Raw genomic sequence first — 22,597 nt, forward strand, 5'->3', positions numbered from 1 at the left:
TGTCTCAAGTTTTGAGGGAGCGTGAAATTGGCATGCTGACTGTAGGAATGTCCACCAGAGCTGTTGCCAGAGGATTTAATGTTCATTAAGCTGCCTCGAAACTTTGTTTTAGAGAATTTAGCGGTATGTCCAACCAGCATCACAACCACAGACCACGTGTATGGCGTTGTGTGGGTGAACGGTTTGCTGAAGTCAATGTGCCCCATGGTGGGGTTATTTCAGAAGAACAGAATAGCATACTCTGAGTTGTCCTTATGTTAGGCCCTGATCTGGCTATGCCAAATGGCTGTGAGCTACACTAGTTCATTTTGCAGAAAAGATTTGCTTAGAATTCTGTGGAATTATTTTATAGTATGAAGAATACAATTGAACAAAGCTGAATAAAATAGAAAGGCTATTTTCTCCAAACGATTTGAGGGGGTCCACACATGCGGCTATTCTGTGTTGGTCGGTTAACAAAGAAATAGGTATTCCTATATCCTTAAATTAGAGTTAGTAATGTAACTGTAGTTGTTCTACAAACGTTGGGCTATCTGTTTTTATGTTTAATACATTGTAAGGCTGCATGATGAGACTAACGTTGATTTGAAAAAAGTCACATGAAAGTCTTTTTTTATGCAGACTGTACACACTACATCAGTCACTCATTCACAATTTGACAAGCACTTGATAATGCCTAGAATTTCAAGGTGGCATCCCCTTTGTGTGGCCATAATGCATCCTAAAAAAATCCATGCCTTTTGCGGCCAGTGGCCTTTGTTCCCTTCTCCCTGAGTGCTGTGCGCTCCATCACGTGATCAGGTCTGTCTCATAGGCTACAAGTGAAGACAGACACATCGGGGACGCAACTGCACGTGTCCTTATCCAAAGGTCAACCTATTCTATTATATTCTGTGCAAGAAATAACTATTCCAAACATAGTCTGGGACAGTTGTGTGATGCAATAGATCCCAAATTAATACAACCACTAGCATCAAAAATGTTTTTATGCAATGTGGCTGACACAACAGATCAGAACATTTAGCTTAAAATGTTGATTAACTATTAGGCTATTTGTTCACATTATGTGACCGCAAATGCAATTATGCAAGTAATGCTTTTATTATAAAGGTGCATTTTTCAGGTGAAAATCTTACCAAAATTTGAAACTCAAGCGCTGCGTATGTATGCCAGAAAGGCTCTACACCCTTTGTAAAGCGGATTAATGTGCTTAATTTTAAGAAGTTATTTGCCCACTTACGAACCTTATTAAAACATATAGGCCCATGTGCTAGGCTACATGAGGTGTGATACTAACCTTATAAACATATAGGCCTATAGGCTAGGCTACATGAGGTGTGATACTAACCTTATTAAAACATATAGGCCTATGGGCTAGGCTACATGAGGTGTGCGACTATGATTCGAAAAAGTTGCAAAAAAATGCATTGTTTCTCATGCTGGGAATCATTCACAAGTGATAATATATAATTCACAAGTGATAGGCTAATTGTCAAATATCAGACATTTACATTTGAGTCATTTAGCAGACGCTCTTATCCAGAGCGACTTACAGTAGTGAATGCATACATTTCATACATTTTTTTTCCTGTGCTGGCCCCCCGTGGGAAACGAACCCACAACCCTGGCGTTGCAAACACCATGCATTGCACACACCATGCTCTACCAACTGAGCTACAGGGACTATTCTTGATTTAATCTTGACTTTACATATACTAAATAATATATGTGTGGAATTTGTTTTGATTTAGAATGGACCATTATCATGCACATGTATAGAAACAGGGGCAAGGGGAAAAAATATATGTCATCTATGCACTTAAGTACCGAATGGAGGACTCTTTTTCCCATGGTTTATTTTCATGCCTGCAAGGTAGGCTATACTCCTGTTGTAAATATAAGCAATGTGCTTAATATTAGGAAAGTTGAAAAATAAATATAGTAGGCCTAGCCTATAGAAAGCTGGTTCTCCTTTTTTTAATAGAGGAATTCACTCTGTTTTTTTCCGCAATTGCATAGCCTATAGAAATGTTGCGCAACACGAGCTCATGGGCTCTCATGAAGTGTTTGATTGGATTTTTGATGACATTTACGTTGATGTCAGAGTGATTGGAGGGACAATAGAGTGCTGAGTACCAGGCAGTTAGAAAGTTGGTAGACTACTAATGAGCATCAGAGCTTGGAGAAGCCTAGTTACCGTGACTAAACGGTCATGTGGAGTTTGACTGCCTTCATGACTTGTGACCGCCGGTGTGGCGGTAATACGGTCACTGCAACAGCCCTATCTGTGACCAACAGATGGATATCTGTATTCCCAGTCATGTGAAATCCATAGATTAGAGCTTAATGAATTTATTTAAATTGACTGATTTCCTTATTTGAGCTGTAACTCAGTAAAATATTTGAAATTGTTGCATGTTGCGTTGATATTTTTGTTCATTATACAAAGGACCACTCACTTCCCAAGCATGCAGCTCCCCCACACCCCACCTGTTGAGGAACTCTGTTTTAGACATTATTTTACTGTCACTGGTTTTTGCCATAGCGTTGGATTTAGCCGAAACTAGCTGTGATGAATGATGGCTAAGGGTCACGGGTATGAACCAAATGACTCTGCTTTAGACCTTTCGTAGCTCTATGCTAGCAGTGGCTCTCTTAGCCAAAGGAAAATGCAGGCCTATTACTAGACCTAGTTGATGCTCTGTTGTAGATTTGAGCTGTGTTAGCTGAATCAATGTTAGCAAAGCCTGCACTAGTTAAAACGATGTTGTAGTTGGAGCTATCTTAACCAAATCAATGTTAGCAAAGCCTGCACTAGCTAAAATAATGTTGTAGTTGGAGCTATCTTAACCAAATCAATGTTAGCAAAGCCTGCACTAGTTAAAACAATGTTGTACTTGGAGCTATGCTAGCCATGACTTGTGTTAACTGAATATCCACATTATTTTAGGGATTCTGTTGTTCTCTGGTATGCCCACCTGCTTCGTGTCAATCATCTGTAAGCCCACAGTGTGGCACCTCGTTTGGGTCGGCTTGCGGAAACTGAGACGCCATCCGTCCCTCCCGACCATGGGATCTCCTTAGAGTCTCCGTGACTTAACCTGCAATAACGCAGCTGGTCATAGCACTTCGTCTCAGCTGCCATCTTGGAGAAACAGTGGCACACTGGTACGTGTTTTTGTGAAAACTTCTCAGATTAAGAGTAATTTCCTTATTTTTCTTAAAATTACATATCACTGAAGGAACTCATAAGCATGATATGAGAGATGCATAGGACTGATTTCAGACTATCAGCATTAGAAAAAAAACGTATATCTGCTGTGTCATTATTACGATAGCATTCTATCGACCTTCTGTCAGCGGAAATACCAACTGAAGTGTCACAAGTAAACCTTTAGCCATAGCAACCTTTATGGGTATATCCCATCCCATCTCTAAAAAAAGCCTGTGTGAGTCTGTGAGAGCCCTGATGTGGGGCTCCTTGGGGTCTACTGGGGTGCTTTCCAGTCAGCCTTTGTCTGTTATTGACTGTTATTGCAGTTGGCAGAGGGGCCTCCTGCCTTGGCAATGTCTGCAATGGGCTACCAGTGTGGCCCTGTCCCGGCTCGGCCATATAGAGCCGCTGTGACTGGCTGCCAGGGAAACCCTGTTCATGAACACATACTTCAGCCCCCAGAGAAAAGGAATCAGCATTGCATTCTACAGAGGAGAAAAAGAGACGGATGGAGAGAGAGAAAGAATGAGTGACAGGGAGAATGAGAGTGAGAGAGGGAGGTAAAATAGCAGTCGGTTTGTTAGCCCCTCCCATTCTTGGTGTGCGTGTGTGTGTGTGTGTGTACGTGTGTGCGTGTGTCCAGGATAACGTAATGGGACTGAGAAAATGTGTGTGAATGTGAGAATGTGCAGTTGCCTTAAATCTTCCCGTCTTTTCCCCACTGAATGAACTCCGTTAATCTTGGATGTTTGGGTGTTTGTTTGTGATGGATTATAAAACGCTCAACGCTGGAACTAATGAGTTTTAGACCTGTCTGCCTCTCGGTGCCCTGAGCCCTGCTCCGGGGGTAATTCAGCATGCACCCAGAGAGAGGGAGAGAAGGAAAGAGGGAAAGATGGAGAGACAGAGAGAGAGGAGCTCAAAGAAGAGTGTGGAAAATAGACTAGAGAATATGGAGGGCACATGGTGAGAGAGAGGTCCAGTCGCCAGGACCACAAATACAAATTGCATCTAGACACCGTTGCCCTAGAGCACACAAAAAACTATACATACCTTGGCCTAAACATCAGCGCCACAGGTAACTTCCACAAAGCTGTGAACGATCTGAGAGACAAGGCAAGAAGGGCATTCTCTGGCATCAAAAGGAACATAAAATTCGACATACCAATTAGGATCTGGCTAAAAATACAGTGAGGGAAAAAAGTATTTGATCCCCTGCTGATTTTGTACGTTTGCCCACTGACAAAGAAATGATCAGTCTATAATTTTAATGGTAGGTTTATTTGAACAGTGAGAGACAGAATAACAACAAAAAAATCCAGAAAAACGCATGTCAAAAATTTTATAAATTATTTTCATTTTAATGAGGGAAATAAGTATTTGACCCCTCTGCAAAACATGACTTAGTACCTGGTGGCAAAACTCTTGTTGGCAATCACAGAGGTCAGACGTTTCTTGTAGTAGCCCACCAGGTTTGCACACATCTCAGGAGGGACTCCTCTTTGCAGATGTTCTCCAAGTCATTAAGGTTTCGAGGCTAACGTTTGGCAACTCGAACATTCAGCTGCCTCCACAGATTTTCTTTGTGATTAAGGTCTGGAGACTGGCTAGGCCACTCCAGGACCTTAATGTGCTTCTTCTTGAGCCACTCCTTTGTTGCCTTGGCCGTGTGTTTTGGGTCATTGTCATGCTGGAATACCCATCCACGACCCATTTTCAATGCCCTGGCTGAGGGAAGGAGGTTCTCACCCATCGATTAGATGGTACTTGGCCCCGTCCATCGTCCCTTTGATGCGGTGAAGATGTCCTGTCCCCTTAGCAGAAAAACACCCCCAAAGCATAATGTTTCCACCTCCATGTTTGACGGTGGGGATGGTGTTCTTGGGGTCATAGGCAGCATTCCTCCTCCTCCAAACACGGCGAGTTGAGTTGATGCCAAAGAGCTCCCTTTTGGTCTCATCTGACCACAACACTTTCACCCTGTTGTCCTCTGAATCATTCAGATGTTCATTGGCAAACTTCAGACGGGCATGTATATGTGCTTTCTTGAGCAGGGGGACCTTGCGGGCGCTGCAGGATTTCAGTCCTTCACGGCGTAGTGTGTTTCCAATTGTTTTCTTGGTGACTATGGTCCCAGCTGCCTTGAGATCATTGACAAGATCCTCCCGTGTAGTTCTGGGCTGATTCCTCACCGTTCTCATGATCATTGCAACTCCACGAGGTGAGATCTTGCATGGAGCCCCAGGCCGAGGGAGATTGACAGTTCTTTTGTGTTTCTTCCATTTGCAAATAATCGCACCAACTGTGGTCACCTTCTCACCAAGCAGCTTGGCGATGGTCTTGTAGCCCATTCCAGCCTTGTGTAGGTCTACAATCTTGTCCCTGACATCCTTGGAGAGCTCTTTGGTCTTGGCCATGGTGGAGAGTTTGGAATCTGATTGATTGCTTCTGTGGACAGGTGTCTTTTATACAGGTAACAAGCTGAGATTAGGATCACTCCCTTTAAGAGTGTGTTCCTAATCTCAGCTCGTTACCTGTATAAAAGACACCTGGGAGCCAGAAATTGTTCTGATTGAGAGGGGGTCAAATACTTATTTCCCTCATTGAAATGAAAATCAATTTATAACATTTTTGACATGCGTTTTTCTGGATTTTTTCGTTGTTATTCTGTCTCTCACTGTTGAAATAAACCTACCATTAAAATTATAGACTGATCATTTCTTTGTCAGTGGGCAAACGTACAAAATCAGCAGGCGATCAAATACTTTTTTCCCTCACTATACTTGAATCAGTTATTGAACACATTGCCCTTTATGGCTGTGAGGTCTGGGGTCCTCTTACCAACCAAGAATTCACAAAATGGGACAAACACCAAATTGAGACTCTGCATGCGGAATTCGGCAAAAATATCCTCTGTGTACAACGTAAAACACCAAATAATGCACGCAGAGCAGAATTAGGCCGATACCCGCTAATTATCAAAATCCAGAAAAGAGACGTTATATTCTACAACCACCTAAAAGGAAGCGATTCCCAAACCTTCCATAACTGTCACGGGTGTCGTAGGGTTTAGACCAAGACGCAGCGGGAAAATGTATACTCATCTTCTTTTATTAAAGGATAAAGAAGGAAAAACCAAAACAAACACGTATACAAAAAACACGACGACAAAGAACAGGCCGGTAAGGCACAAAGCTATACACAGCAACAATCTCCCACAAAATCCCATGACAAACACACTCCTAAATATAGGACCTTCAATCAGAGGCAACGATAGACAGCTGCCTCCAATTGAAGGCCCCAATCCCCATTACCAAAACATAGAAATACAAACACCTAGACAGAACATAGAAATAAACTAACATAGAACGATAACCAAAACCCTGGACTAATAAATCAAATACCCCTCTACATGAACACATACACAAACACACCCTGAACCACATAAAACAAATACCCCCTGCCACGTCCTGACCAAACTATAATAACAAATAACCCCTATTACTGGTCAGGACGTGGCAATAACAAAGCCATCACCTACAGAGAGATGGACCTGGAGAAGAGTTCCCTATCAAGCTGGTCCTGGGGCTCTGTTCACAAACACGAACACACCCCACAGAGCCCCAGGACAGCAACACAGTTAGACCCAACCAAATCATGAGAAAACAAAAAGATAATTACTTGACACAACTGGAATGCTATTTGGCCCTAACAGAGAGTACAAAGTGGCAGAATACCTGACCACAGTGGCTGACCCAAACTTAAGGAAAGCTTTGACTATATACAGACTCGGTGATCATAGCCTTGCTGTTGAGAAAGGCCGCCTTAGGCAGACCTGGCTCTCAAGAGAAGACAGGCTATGTGCACACTGCTCACAAAATGAGGTGGAAACTGAGCTGCACTTCCTAACCTCCTGCCCAATGTATGACCATATTAGAGACACATATTTCCCTCAGATTACACAGACCCACAAAGAATTTGAAAATAAACCTGATTTTGATGAACTCCCATATCTACTGGGTGAAATTCCACAGTGTGCCATCACAGCAGCAAGATTTGTGACCTGTTGCCACAAGAAAAGGGCAACCAGTGAAGAACAAACACCATTGTAAATACAACCCATATTTATGCTTATTTATTTTCCCTTCTGTACTTTAACCATTTGTACATCGTTACAACACTGTATATATACATAATATGACATTTGTAATGTCTTTATTCTTTTGGAACTTCTGTGAGTAATGTTTCCTGTTCATTTCTGTTTATTTCACTTTTGTATATTATCTACTTCACTTGCTTTGGCAACGTTAACATGTTTCTCATGCCAATAAAGCCCCTTGAATTGAAATGAATTGAGAAGAGTGAGGAAGGGAAAGAGATAAGAGAGGGTAAAGAGGACAGAGAGAGAGAGAGAGAGGGAAGGAGCAGTAGAGGGAGGAGGGTACGTACAGAAGTCTTGCCGTGGGGCTGCCGTGGCCCATTTCTTCCCACATTGCACACCGGAGTGGCAGATTAATTGCAGTTCAGTGTTCTGTGCAACTCTAATGTTCAGACATGATGTAAAACACAGCCGAGGCAAACACTGTCGAGGGAAAAATGTAAAATGTAAAAAAATGGAAAGCTTTCTGCCTGGGCTGGGCTCAGTCCGACTGGAGAGTTACTCCTCTGTAAAACGGGCTGGCCCAGGAGGGGCATCACCTGGGTCTGCTAAGGTAGGAGGAGGGTGGCTGTGGCTTCCGCTGCCTACAGCGTATATAATATGTGTCTGTGCTATTCATGGTCTTTGCTAACTAAGGTGTGATTGCCAAGATTAACCAAGATTGACAACAAGTGGCCTGTCATTTGCAGCCCAGCAGTTTTGTTGACCGGAGTGCCTGTGACCAGGAGGACTTCAATTTAAACAGATATCACACTCCCTTGGATGAATAGGATAAATTACCATAATATTTTTGCAAACCATGCTAAATGCTAACTATTTTTGCTAACAGGGTCCTGTGGGAATTTGGCCTAGACTCCCAGCATCAATCTCACTCCTCCTCCACTCTACCCCGCAGCGACTCCGGCTCCCTTTCCCTGAGTGTCCTCTCCTCTCCGCCTCTCCAGCTACAGGAGGAAGATAATCTGTTTTTTCCCCCCGTAAATTACCATAATCTCCAATACAGTCCTCCCCTAGAGCTAGATAATGGTTTGAAGCAACACATATTTTTCTTTCATTCTTTTTTTTCTTCCAGTGTCCCTCCCGCTCCATAGTGGACATGTTAAGTAATCCTCTGTGTATGAAAAAAACATATGGGAATGCTGGCTCACAGCAGCCGCCTGTGGGCCGACCGTCCTTAGGCGATGCCAGTAACGCAGCCTTAATCTCTAGGCAAGCAGACGTTCCCCCTGGTTAGTATACACACCAGGGGTTGGAACCTGTTCAGGGAACAGAACCAAAAAACGGAAAATAAAGATTTCTTTCAAGGAACAGAAATGGAACCTAGAACTAAAGTGATCTATACTGTTCCAGGGGAAGAACCGTTATTTTAAAAACATGGAAACTGGTTAATAATTTTATTTTATGCTCCAGGCATTTTTTTCTCGTCCCACAAAAAACGCAACAAAGCGCCAATGCAAAGCCCTCGCTCTGTCACTCAGAAACTTATTCCAATGTCTGTCTGCAATCTGAAAATCTTTGCCTGTGCGCGTGCGTGTTTAGGCTACCAGCCCCTCCCCCATCTGAAGCATAAACTACTGTACTGACGTTACAAGCATGATTCAGAAGAATAGGGAGATAGATTTTTAATTAGCTAGAGAAGAATGGATTCACTTTTTCAATGCTAGTTAAGGATGCAAGTCTCCCCTTTGCTGCTATAACAGCCTTCACTCTTCTGGGAAGGCTTTCCATTATATGTTGGAACATTGCTGCGGGGACTTGCTTCCATTCAGCCACAAGAGCGTTAGTGAGGTCGGGCACTGATGTTGGGCGATTAGGCCTGGCTTGCAGTTGGCGTTCCAAGGTATTTGATGGGGTTGAGGTCAGGGCTCTGTGCAGGCAAGTCAAGTTCATGCTGAAACAGGAAATGGCCTTCCCCAAACTGTTGCCACAAAGTTGGAAGCACAGAATCGTCTAGAATGTTATTGTATGCTGTAGTGTTAAGATTTCCCTTCACTGGAATCAAGGGGCCTAGCCCGAACCATGAAAAGCAGCCCCAGACCATTATTCCTCCCCCACCAAACATTACAATTGGTGCTATGCATTGGGACAGGTAGTGTTCTCCTGGCATCCGCCAAACCCAGATTCGTCAGTCGGACTGCCAGATGGTGAAGCGTGATTCATCACTCCAGAGAACGTTTCCACTGCTCCAGATTCCGATGGCGGCGAGCTTTACACCACTCCAACCGATGCTTGGCATTGCGCATGGTGAGCTTATGCTTGTGTGCGGCTGGTCGGCCATGGAAACCAATGGGAATTTGGCCTTCATGAAGGTCTCAACGAACAGTTCTTGTGCTGACCTTGCTTCCAGAGGCAACTTGATAGAGGGTTGCAACTGAGGACAGACGATTTTTACTCGCTACCTTACTTCAGCACTCGGCGATCCCGTTCTGTGAGCTTGTGTGGCGTGTTGTCGCGGCTGAGTCGTGGTTGCTCATAGACGTTTCCACTTCACAATAAGAGCACTTACAGTTGACCGGGGCAGCTCTAGCAGGGCAAAACTTTGATGAACTGACTTGTTGGAAAGGTTGCATCTTATGACGGTGCCACGTTGAAAGTCACTAAGGTCTTCAGTAAGGCCATTCTACTGCCAATGTTTGTCTTTGGAGATTGCATGGCTGTGTGCTTGATTTACGGATTGGTGAAGTCATTTAATGAGCTAAATGTAAAGAACTGTTGATTTCACAGGTTAGAAAATGACTTACAGGAGCAACAAGTGTTAAGTGCATTGCTCAAGGGCACATTGACAGATTTTTCACCTAGTTAGCTCAGGGTAATCGAACCAGCGACTGACCTAATGCTCTTAAACGCTAGGCTACCTCATGCCAAACACACACACACGCACACACGTGCACACACACAGCAGCCAGCAGCCGCAAGATATGCTGGCTTTCTGTGTAGGAGATTCAATCTCTCTTGAACAATCTAAGGATCAGAATAAAGAGAAAGACAGCTCAGAAAGCTAGTATCAGGTGCCAGCATGGCTGCTGCTGCTGGAAGGGCTGATAAGTATTCTGCTGTTTACAAAACTCTGCTGAGGGGACCACCTGCAATGCATTCTGGGTAAAACTGAAGAATTGGGTTGGGTGCTGCTGCCAAGTGCCAAAACAGCAGACTGTGAAGATTAGGGTTGTGTGCTGGGGTTAGGGTGTACTCAGGAGTTAGTTTGTTCTGATCGGGGTCGAGATGGTTAAAACTGTTCGGTTGAGATTGTGTGGTTGTGTTTGTGTTTCTTGCAGTTGAAGAGATCAAAATAGAGATGGTTTGTTTGGATTTGTTGCCATCATGTCATTGTGTTAGTCTGTTGGTCATGTGATCTGGGGAAGACAGAAAAACGAGTGAGAAAAAATATGTAAACAATAGTGATGCACCGATATTACATTTTTGGCCGATACCAAAATCCGATATTTTCCTTGCCGAACAAAATGATAACGATACCCGATATTTAACATTTTAGCAGCCTTTTAAGCATTCTAGTACAGTTAAATAGTTAACACACACACATGGACACAGCGGTCTATGGCACTGCATCTCAGTGCAAGAGGTGTCACCACAGTCCCTGGTTCGAATCCAGGCTGTATCACATCCGGCCGGGATTGGGAGTCCCATAGGGTGAAGCACAATTGGCCCAGCGTCGTCCGGGCCGTCATTGTAAATAAGAATTTGTTATTAACTGACTTGCCTAGTTAAATAAATACCGATTTCCGATTGTTAGGAAAACTTGAAATCGGCCCTAATTAATCGGCCATTCCGATTAATCGGTCGACCTCTAACACACACACACACACACACACACACACACACACACACACACACACCACAGCTTTCTCAGAACAATACCGAGATTCAACACATATCTTGGGGCATCTCAGGAAGGAGGGGGAGAAAAAAAACAACAGCATTTTTCTCCTGCAGTAAAAGTCCTCGCCCAGATGTGCCTGCTCAATTATCCACGAAGAAACAGCTGTGTGTGTGTGTGTGTGTGTGTGTGTGTGTGTGTGTGTGTGTGTGTGTATTATGAAACCTAACCCTTGTAATTATCTCACCAGTTTGTATGATCCAGGTTAAAACATGAACTCTCATTCTCTTTAAATTCCTCACTGATTCTGCTGAAGCCTTGGAAATCCTCTTATATACTCTCCCTCGTTCACCTCTCTGGCTCTATTTCCCTCGTTCACCTCTCTGGCTCTATTTCCCTCGTTCACCTCTCTGGCTCTCTCTTTCCCTCGTTCACCTCTCTGGCTCTCTCTTTCCCTCGTTCACCTCTCTGGCTCTCTCTTTCCCTCGTTCACCTCTCTGGCTCTATTTCCCTCGTTCACCTATCTGACTCTATTTCCCTCGTTCACCTCTCTGACTCTCTTTCCCTCGTTCACCTCTCTGACTCTCTTTCCCTCGTTCACCTCTCTGACTCTCTTTCCCTCGTTCACCTCTCTGACTCTATTTCCCTCGTTCACCTCTCTGGCTCTATTTCCCTCGTTCACCTCTCTGGCTCTCTCTTTCCCTCGTTCACCTCTCTGACTCTATTTCCCTCTCTCTTTCCCTCGTTCACCTCTCTGGCTCTCTCTTTCCCTCGTTCACCTATCTGACTCTATTTCCCTCGTTCACCTCTCTGACTCTCTTTCCCTCGTTTATCTCTCTGACTCTATTTCTCTCGTTCACCTATCTGACTCTATTTCCCTCGTTCACCTCTGACTCTTTTTCCCTCGTTCACCTCTCTGACTCTATTTCCCTCGTTCACCTCTCTGACTCTATTTCCCTCGTTCACCTCTCTGACTCTCTTTCCCTCGTTCACCTCTCTGGCTCTCTATGTCCCTCGTTCACCTATCTGACTCTATTTCCCTCGTTCACCTCTCTGGCTCTATTTCCCTCGTTCACCTCTCTGGCTCTATTTCCCTCGTTCACCTCTCTGGCTCTCTCTTTCCCTCGTTCACCTCTCTGGCTCTCTCTTTCCCTCGTTCACCTATCTGACTCTATTTCCCTCGTTCACCCCTCTGACTCTCTTTCCCTCGTTTATCTCTCTGACTCTATTTCCCTCGTTCACCTCTCTGGCTCTCTCTTTCCCTCGTTCACCTCTCTGACTCTCTTTCTCTCGTTCACCTCTCTGACTCTCTTTCTCTCGTTTATCTCTCTGACTCTCTTTCTCTCGTTCACCTCTCTGACGGTCTTTCTCTCGTTCACCTCTCTGACTCTCTTTCCCTCGTTTATCTCTCTGACTCTCTTTCCCTCGTTCACCTCTCTGACTCTCTCTTTCCCTCGTTCACCTCTCTGACTCTCTCTTTCCCTCGTTCACCTCTCTGACTCTCTCTTTCCCTCGTTCACCTCTCTGGCTCTCTCTTTCCCTCGTTCACCTCTCTGACTCTCTCTTTCCCTCGTTCACCTCTCTGACTCTCTCTTTCCCTCGTTCACCTCTCTGACTCTCTCTTTCCCTCGTTCACCTCTCTGACTCTCTTTCCCTCGTTCACCTCTCTGACTCTCTTGTTCCCTCGTTTATCTCTCTGACTCTCTCTTTCCCTCGTTCACCTCTCTGACTCTCTCTTTCCCTCGTTCACCTCTCTGACTCTCTCTTTCCCTCGTTCACCTCTCTGGCTCTCTCTTTCCCTCGTTCACCTCTCTGGCTCTCTCTTTCCCTCGTTCACCTCTCTGACTCTCTTTCCCTCGTTCACCTCTCTGACTCTCTCTTTCCCTCGTTCCTTTCTCTGACTCTCTCTTTCCCTCGTTCACCTCTCTGACTCTCTTTCCCTCGTTCACCTCTCTGACTCTCTTGTTCCCTCGTTTATCTCTCTGACTCTCTCTTTCCCTCGTTCACCTCTCTGACTCTCTCTTTCCCTCGTTCACCTCTCTGACTCTCTCTTTCCCTCGTTCACCTCTCTGACTCTCTTTCCCTCGTTCACCTCTCTGACTCTCTCTTTCCCTCGTTCACCTCTCTGGCTCTCTCTTTCCCTCGTTCACCTCTCTGGCTCTCTCTTTCCCTCGTTCACCTCTCTGGCTCTCTCTTTCCCTCGTTCACCTCTCTGGCTCTCTCTTTCCCTCGTTCACCTCTCTGGCTCTGTCTTTCCCTCGTTCACCTCTCTGACTCTCTTTCCCTCGTTCACCTCTCTGACTCTCTCTTTCCCTCGTTCACCTCTCTGACTCTCTCTTTCCCTCGTTCACCTCTTTGGCTCTCTCTTTCTCTCGTTCACCTCTCTGGCTCTCTCTTTCCCTCGTTCACCTCTCTGGCTCTCTCTTTCCCTCGTTCACCTCTCTGGCTCTCTCTTTCCCTCGTTCACCTCTCTGGCTCTCTCTTTCCCTCATTTATCTCTCTGACTCTCTTTCTCTCGTTCACCTCTCTGACTCTCTTTCTCTCGTTTATCTCTCTGACTCTCTTTCCCTCGTTTATCTCGCTGACTCTCTTTCCCTCGTTTATCTCTCTGACTCTCTCTTTCCCTCGTTCACCTCTCTGACTCTCTCTTTCCCTCGTTCACCTTACTGGCTCTCTCTTTCCCTCGTTCACCTCTCTGGCTCTCTCTTTCCCTCGTTTATCTCTCTGACTCTTTCTCTCGTTCACTTCTCTGACGGTCTTTCCCTCGTTCACCTCTCTGACGGTCTTTCTCTCATTCACCTCTTTGACTGTCTTTCCCTCGTTCTCCTATCTGACTCTTTATCTCGTTCACCACTCTGGCCCTCTCTTTCCCTCGTTCATCTCTCTGACTCTCTTTCCCTCGTTCATCTCTCTGACTCTCTTTCTCTCGTTCACCTCTCTGACTCTCTCTTTCTCTCATTCACCTCTGACTCTCTCTTTCTCGGCTCATATAACACATTTGACCCCTAGCTCCTACCCCTGAACTTGTTGTGTATCTGAGATGTTTGCATATTAGAATAACTTCATTTCACCCTGTGATATCTTCCAGTAGGTGGGACATATGCTACCTTATATGGCGGATACTTCCACCTATCCATTCAGGTCTACACAAACTGCCAGGCCGTAGGGGCCATTTGGGTCGATTTGAAATTGGGCTCCTGTCTCTCTCCCCTCACTCACCCAGTGACGGTTCACTGTAGTCAGCCCCATGGCAGCACCAGTCATCCACCCTGATCCTTCAGAGTATCTCCTCTTACACAATCCTCTTCACATTAGGCAGCTCACCCACTGTGAAACACCAAAATAACCACGGCGCTAAGTGCTGCCTTTACACAAAGAGCATCGCATTGAAATGCTGATGTCTTCTGTTCTCTTCTGTTCTGAGGACCTGTGTGTTTTGTCGTGTCGCGTTAGAGTGGGGTTTGTTTTCCAAGAGAGCCTGGCTGTTCTCGCCTGTTGCCTGTGTGTGTGTGCGTGTGCGTGTGACTCAATCTCATCTCGGTTTATACAGGGCTCAGAATGAGTACTAACTTCACTGACAGCTGCACTCATACGACATATGCCCACAGGGCAACAACTCAAGCCTTTAGCATTCCTATACCCTATGGGTATGTGTGGGCGTATGTGGGAGGGTGTGGCTGTGTGTGTGCAAGTATGTGTGTGCTTGTGTCTATGTGTGTGTGTTTGTGTGTGTCTACACGCATACATGCAAATGTGTATGAAAGCGAGGGTCTCTCTGTGTGTCGGGGGAGGGGTGTGGATGGAGCCAGTGAAGTGCCTGTAAAGACATGCATTATTCAGTGTAGAGTGTTATTCTGAGTGAGATGTAGACTACTGTTTCTCTCTAGCCCAAGTAGGACAGCAATCAGCCTGATCTCTTATGAACTATAACTCTGCAGCGGTCGATAGCTGTTAGCATGCTAATCCTGCTCCCGTTATTGATATCCACACTGCCTTTTTCCCCCAGGGGTGTGTGTGTGTGTCTGTGTCTGTGTGTGTCTGAGTATGTGAGTATATGATTGCTCTGTAGATAAGCAATACGATTTGTGGGGTGTTGTGCTCTGTGTGTGTGCCTGTTTGCCTTTCATTGTGTGTGTGCGCGTGCCTGTGCATGCGTTCTTGTGTGTGTGTGATCCCTAGATTGATATCCAAACTGCTTTATTTCTCAGACGTCAAACAGAGAGCGGAGCCTTGAACTCCCAGCAGGCATTATTCATTGAATTAGATAACACACACAAGATGCAAATGGGCCACGAAACCCTCCATATTCCACACAACACCGTCTCAATCTCAACCTAAAAATATTAACCTACAGGTCTCTCTCTGGCCTGTGGAAAATTACATCATAACATAATGTTGGTTCCTGCCTCCAAGGATGGTATTGTACTCTATCCAGCAGACTATTGTCCTGTAATGGAGTTAGTATCTGACTCTGTATTCTACTTTGTATTAATCCTATGTTGGTTATTATCAAGAGGGCTAGCAGCGGTTGCCGTGGTGTTATTTATTGCCAGTGATGTTAATTAAAACACGTACGTGATGCGACACTACATCTCAGCCCCTCCCGTCTTACTTCCCTGAGGCGGTGGGGGGGGTTGGCATGCTGGCTGCAGGAATGTCCACCAGAGCTGTTGTCAGATCATTTTATGTACATTTCTCTACCATAAGCCGCCTCCAACGTCGTTTTAGAGAATTTGGCCGTACCTCCAAACGGCCTCACAACCGCAGATCACGTGTATGGCGTCGTGTGTAGGCGGGCGGTTTGCTGATGTCAACGTTGTGAACAGAATGCCCTATGGTGGCAGTTGGGTTATGGTATGGGCAGGCATAAGCTATGGACAACGAACACAATTGCATTTTATTGATGGCAATTTGAATGCACAGAGATACCTTGATGAGATCCTGAGGCCCATTGTCGTGCCATTCATCCGCTGCCATCACCTCATGTTTCAGCATGATTATGCACAGCCCGATGTTGCAAAGATCTGTACACAATTCCTGGGAACTGAAAATGTCTCAGTTCTTCCATGGCCTGCATACTCACCAGACATGTCACCCATTGAGCATGTTTGGGATGCTCTGCATCGACGTGTACGACAGCATGTTCCACTTCCCGCCAATGTCTAGCAAGTTTGCACAGCCATTGAAGAGAAGTGGGACAACATTCCACAATCAACAACCTGATCAACTCTATGCGAAGGAGATGTGTCACGCTGCATGAGGCAAATGATGGTCACACCAGATACTGACTGGTTTTCTGATCCAAGGTATCTGTGACCAACAGATGCATATCTGTATTCTATAGATTAGAGATGAATGATTAGAGTTTAATGAATGTATTTAAATGAATTGATTTCCTTGAATGAACTGTAATTCAGTAAAATCTTCAAAATTGTTGCATGTTGCATTTATATTTTTGTTCAGTATAGTTCATTTTCATTTCTTCATAGTATGTCAACTCTAAATAAATTATTTTCACCCTACATTTACTAAACAGCGTTTAAGTAACAGATTACAGCTCAACAATGTTGCGTCTTCACCCTAAAGATACTGTTTACAGTCTTACAGCATTCTTTCAGTCAATCTGTTCTCCCCAGCATGTACTTCTAACACCAGATTACTCCGCTCTTTCCTCCATTCTCACATGACGCTTACAGCTTTGATTCCAATGCCCCGGGAGTATTTATGAATTATTAAAGGCACGTTGTTTATGAGCCGTAGCCACATCAGAAAGACATGCTAGTATCCCATTTCTCTATTTTGAAGTCCTTCGTCTCCTGTCAGAAGATAGAAGAATGATTGAGTTGGATATTTAGACCAGTGGTTGCCAACTTTTTTTGGTTACTTTACCGCCAACTGAATTTTGCTCTGCCTGAAATAACCCTGAAGTACCCCTCATGCGGATTTTAACAGTAGGTCTGTCCTAGTACCCCTGGTTGGGAACAACTGGTTCAGACATCCCCTGTGAAGCTAAGATGATAGTAGGCCAATCGTTGAACATGTATGAAAGCTTAGAAATGTAGAATTATTAAAGCATCATCCTGATAGATTGAGGTATTTTTATGAGCAGGCTTCTAAAACATAAGAAAGCAGTGTTTCTCCTATATTAATTTAGCAGCTGCAAGCAAACAACATGAAAAACATCCCAGGGAAAACACTGGAAAGGTTTATTAATGTATGTATTTATGGCTCTGTTGGCCTTCTGTAGCTAAATTATTCTAGTGTTGTTGACAAGGACATCCCATGGGTTTCCTCTCTTGTACTCCCGTGTTTTCTCTCTCTCTCTCTCTCTCTCTCTCTCTCTCTCTCTCTCTCTCTCTCTCTCTCTCTCTCTCACACAGATCCCTGATTCTCATCACAATAATCTCTGCTCCTCTGTCCAGCTGAACATCAGCATGTGTGTGTGTGTTGTGTGTGTGCAGTTAGTATGCTACATTAGCATTTGAAATGCCCCGGGCGCCATTGAGATGCAGTTGCTATTGACAGCCAGCTGCTTTGTATCTGACTGGTCATTCTAGACTAGAGGCTGCTAGCTGGTCGACATTAACTCACTTTATGTTGCTACTCTCTGCTTTCTATGCCTGGGGCTAGGAGGGCATAGGCTGCTAACTCTGTATCGGGCAGCTTGACGCTAACTGGTTTGACGTGACTACTGGTAGGCATTTAAATTGGCTAGCCTAGTAGCCTATAGTTACAGTAAGACCTTGATTTGCGGTAGCAGCAGCTCTTGTTTCCGTTTCCGGCCATTTCATTAATGCTGTTCAGTTTCAACAGAACATATGATTTGGTTGTGTGTCGAAGCCAATACCACACATCCAATCAAATAGGAGCAGTCATGTTTTATTAAGTCACAGTATACATAATGAAGTCAGAGAGCATTACTGCATTGTGATCCAGGACTGGGTAGATACGTGCAGACAGCTGATATACACTGAGTGTACAAAACATTAGGAACACCATGACATATGGCTGACCAGGTGAAAACTATGATCCCTTATTGATGTCACTTGTTAAATCCACTTCAATCAGTGTAGATGAAGGGGAGAAGACAGGTTAAAGAAGGATTTTAAAACCTTGAGACTAATCTGCAGGTAGCTAACCGACCAGGTTCAATGTTAGCTAGCTAACATTAGGCTATAACTATCAAAGAAATTGGCTATGAGATAAGAATAATAAGATCATACACATAACGTTAGCTAGCGAGCCAGCCAGCTAACGTTAGCTAACTAGCTAACAGTACACTTAAACTTGAAATGAAAAGGACTTTCTGTCAAAATTAGAAATGTGCAATATCTCAACATTTTGCTAGCAAGACTATCTTACCCATGTACATCATGGATGGACGCTTCTCCTTGTCATGGATGCCATGGTTGCCCTTATTTTGAAGATGTAATCCGGAGACAGGTGTTTTCTCCATCTCCTTAGCTATCATACTCTAATTCCACTGATTTCAAAAGTCGGTCCTCCAGAAAGTGGAGAGGAACAGTTATGCAGTTCTACTATGCAATATATATATTTTTAAAGCCGCGTTAGACATGATTACCTACACATACTGACCAGCTCAAATAGTCAGAAGCTTGCTATATGGCAGACCAATCCGAACTCATCTCTCTGCATGCCCAGCCCACTCATTATATCAGCCAATCATGGCTAGCGGGAAGGTTGCTGACTTTTTCTGTGGCTAATCCAACTAGGCTCGTAATTTAACAATTGTATTCATATTTACAGATGGCATACACATTTGTTATTAAGACACATGAAAGTGCACATGTTCCAGAAGGCATTTCTGGCCAAAAAACACATTTTGATAAAAATAAAATTTTTACGTTCATATGGCTGTTCTGTGAAGTAGTGACTTGCGGCATACGGCTATTTTCCTGAAACAAGTCACGTTTTCGAAGACGCTCTTATCCAGAGCGATTTACAGGAGCAATTATGGTTTAGTGCCTTGCTTAAGGGCACATTGATCGATTTTTCACATAGTCAGATTTCAGTTACTGGCCCAACGCTCTTATCCGCTAGGCTACCTGCCACCCCTAGTTTAACTTGCTATCTAAGTAAGTGGCTAAATTAATAAGTTGACTGGGCATCATATTATGTTAGCTTTCTGCCGTGTTTGAGAAGGCAGAGCCCTTTGGATGAGTTATTTGTACAGCTGCCACTGCAATCTTGATTTCCTTGCATTTATTTCTCCTTTCTGTTCTCGGCCTGTCTGCTCCTAGCCCCTCTTCTCCAAGCAGAGCAGGCAGGCCCATTTTATTTAACTAGGCAAGTAAGTTAAGAACAAATTATTTTTTTCAATGATGGCTTAGGAACAGTGGGTTAACTGTTCAGGGGCAGAACGACAGATTTTTACCTTGTCAGCTCGGGGATTTGATCTGCAACCTTTCGATTACTAGTCCAACGCTTTAACCACTAGGCAACCTGCCGCTACCATTGCCTCAGCGACTAAGACTCCACACAGACACAGCGTGTAGACATGCTGCTGGAGAACTAGCACTGAATGCGTCAAAATGTTGTTAATGCAAAATGTCTCTCATTTACATTCGCTTGTAAATGTCCAAACTCACCAAAAATGTAATTCGGTAGCTCATACCTATATATGTAGAACTTTATGAGCTGCGCTCGTTTGCGCTCATTAGCATATTTACCTAGCAACCTCCATGGAAATTCGCTATTACTTGTACAAATTTTGTTAGCATTCTGGTAATAGATGCCCAATGGGCTTTTTTTGCGTTTCCTTTTGTACTAAACCAGTAATGCCGTTTATCCTGGGGTGAGAGAAGGACGGTATGATGATATGATAACGCCCAACCCTTGTCCAAGCCCTGACGAATTGAAGCTGTTCTAAAAGAGGGAGGTGGAAGGGTGCAACTCAATATTAGTAAGGTGTTCTTAATATTTTGTACACTAAGTGCATTGATTGTGTCCCTTCACCTTAACTACACACACATACAACACAAACCATTTTTTTTTTATTGTGGCAAAGGTCTATCACCTCTCACACACACACGTACTGTACACACACACACATACGTGCGTGTCAGAAGGTCCTGACGGCAATGGGTGTCCGTCATGATTTAATAAGCTGGCTGACATTTTGGAATGTAAGCAGTAAAGATTTATTCCTAATTAGGTGGGAGCTGCACTCTTGACCTGCTGCCGAAGTGTGTGTGTGTTTGTGTGTGTTTGTGTGTGTGTGTGTGTGTGTGTTTGTGTGTGTTTGTGTGTGTAGCAGGTTGGTGGTGGCAGCTGGAGATGGGATAGGTTTATATTGCTATGTTTTCTCCCTTGCCTGACATTTCAACAACACACGCATGCACACAAACACAATCGTAGGCTCGTACAGACACTCGTACACACCTACAAACACACACACTCCCTATTATTCAGTAGTGATTGGTTGTCTCAATATCTCAGCATTTCCTAACAGTGGCTCTGGGAGAGACAAAACACAGGGTGCAATATGAGGTTTGCCATAAGTTTCATGATAAACTTTGATTTGTTCAACTTTTTAAAGGTCAATGTTGGAGATGCAATAATAATCAGGTAGAATTTCTGAGTTTATCTTTCCAAGGATAGCCTGGTCAGTGTGTCCTTAGTCATGTCTAGTAGATAGCCTGGTCTGTGTGTCCTTAGTCATGTCTAGTAGATAGCCTGGTCTGTGTGTCCTTAGTCATGTCTAGTAGATAGCCTGGTCTGTGTGTCCTTAGTCATGTCTAGTAGATAGCCTGGTCTGTGTGTCCTTAGTCATGTCTAGTAGATAGCCTGGTCTGTGTGTCCTTAGTCATGTCTAGTAGATAGCCTGGTCTGTGTGTCCTTAGTCATGTCTAGTAGATAGCCTGGTCTGTGTGTCCTTAGTCATGTCTAGTAGATAGCATGGTCTGTGTGTCCTTAGTCATGTCTAGTAGATAGCCTGGTCTGTGTGTCCTTAGTCATGTCTAGTAGATAGCCTGGTCTGTGTGTCTTTAGTCATGTCTAGTAGATATTGGTATTACATCAATTACAGTGGACTGACTGCATGGAGCTGTGGAGCCAGAACTACAGCAGGGTATCCCAATCCACTCAGTACAGCTTGTCTTTCTCTGTCTGTTCTGTCTGCTTCTCTCTCTCTCGCTCTCTCTCTCTCTTTCTGTCTCTTTCTGCCTCTCGCTCTCTCTTTCTCTCTCTCTATTTCTGTCTCTTCTGCCTCTCTCTCTCTCTCTCTCTATATATATATATATATCTCTTTCTGCCTCTCTCCCTCTCTCTCTCTTTCTGTCTCTTTCTGCCTCGCTCTCGCTCGCTCTCTCTCTCTTTCTGCCTCTCTCTCTCTCTCTCTTTCTGTCTCTTTCTGCCTTTCTCTCTTTCTCTCTTTCAATTCAACTCAATTCAATTTAAATTCAAGGGGCTTTATTGGCGTGGGAAACATTTGTTAACATTAGTGGTCGACCGATTATGATTTTTCAACGCCGATACTGATACCGATTATTGGAGGTCCCGAATAAGCCGATACCGTTTAATCGGCCGATTATTTTTCCTTTTTTTTAATAATGACAATTACAACAATACTGAATGAACACTTATTTTAACTTAATATAATACATCAATAAAATCAATTTAGCCTCAAATAAATAATGAAACATGTTCAATTTGGTTTAAATAATGCAAAACAAAGTGTTGGAGAAGAAAGTAAAAGTGCAATATGTGCCATGTAAGAAAGCTAATGTTTAAGTGCCTTGCTCAGAACATGAGAGCATATGAAAGCTAGTGGTTCCTTTTAACATGAGTCTTCAATATTCCCAGGTAAGAAGTTTTAGGTTGCAGTTATTATATTATTATAGGAATTATAGGACTATTTCTCTCTATACGATTTGTATTTCATAAACCTTTGACTATTGGATGTTCTTATAGGCACTTTAGTATTGCCAGTGTAACAGTATAGCTTCCGTCCCTCTCCTCGCCTCTACCTGGGCTCAAACCAGGAACACATCGACAACAGCCACCCTCGAAGCAGCGTTACCCATGTAGAGGAAGGGAAACAACTACTCCAAGTCTCAGAGCGAGTGACGTTTGAAACGCTATTAGCGTGCACCCGGCTAACTAGCTAGCCATTTCACATCGGTTACACCAGCCTAATCTTGGGAGTTGACAGGCTTGAAGGGGTGGGTATAATTTGTGGAACGTTCCAACAGGAATCTGTTCCAAAAAACGTAAAGTAAAAGGTTGCCAACCAACAACGCATACAAAGTAGCAACGCATACAAACCTAGCTAACTAGCTGCCGAATAGGCATCAACTCACCACATAGCTTATTCTTAATGTTTGTCCATTGGCAAACAGACATGTGAGGACAGACATTTTTCGGAATA

The 22,597-nt window shown here is 44.1% G+C and overlaps 1 protein-coding gene across 6 annotated transcripts in view; it reads left to right on the forward strand.

The window, feature by feature from the left end:
* Positions 1-22,597, forward strand: part of LOC115163664 (protocadherin Fat 3) — a 325,153-nt gene that overhangs the window by 33,129 nt on the left and 269,427 nt on the right. The window contains exon 2 of one of the 6 annotated variants that reach the window (XM_029715717.1): positions 2,951-3,168. The exons of the other annotated variants lie outside the window; for them this stretch is intronic. The gene's annotated coding sequence lies outside the window, so the exon portion shown is untranslated. The remainder of the gene's footprint in view (positions 1-2,950; positions 3,169-22,597) is intronic. 6 annotated transcript variants of the gene reach the window in all.

Source organism: Salmo trutta, chromosome 26 (genome assembly GCF_901001165.1).
Source record: "Salmo trutta chromosome 26, fSalTru1.1, whole genome shotgun sequence".
NCBI classification, from domain to species: domain Eukaryota; kingdom Metazoa; phylum Chordata; class Actinopteri; order Salmoniformes; family Salmonidae; genus Salmo; species Salmo trutta.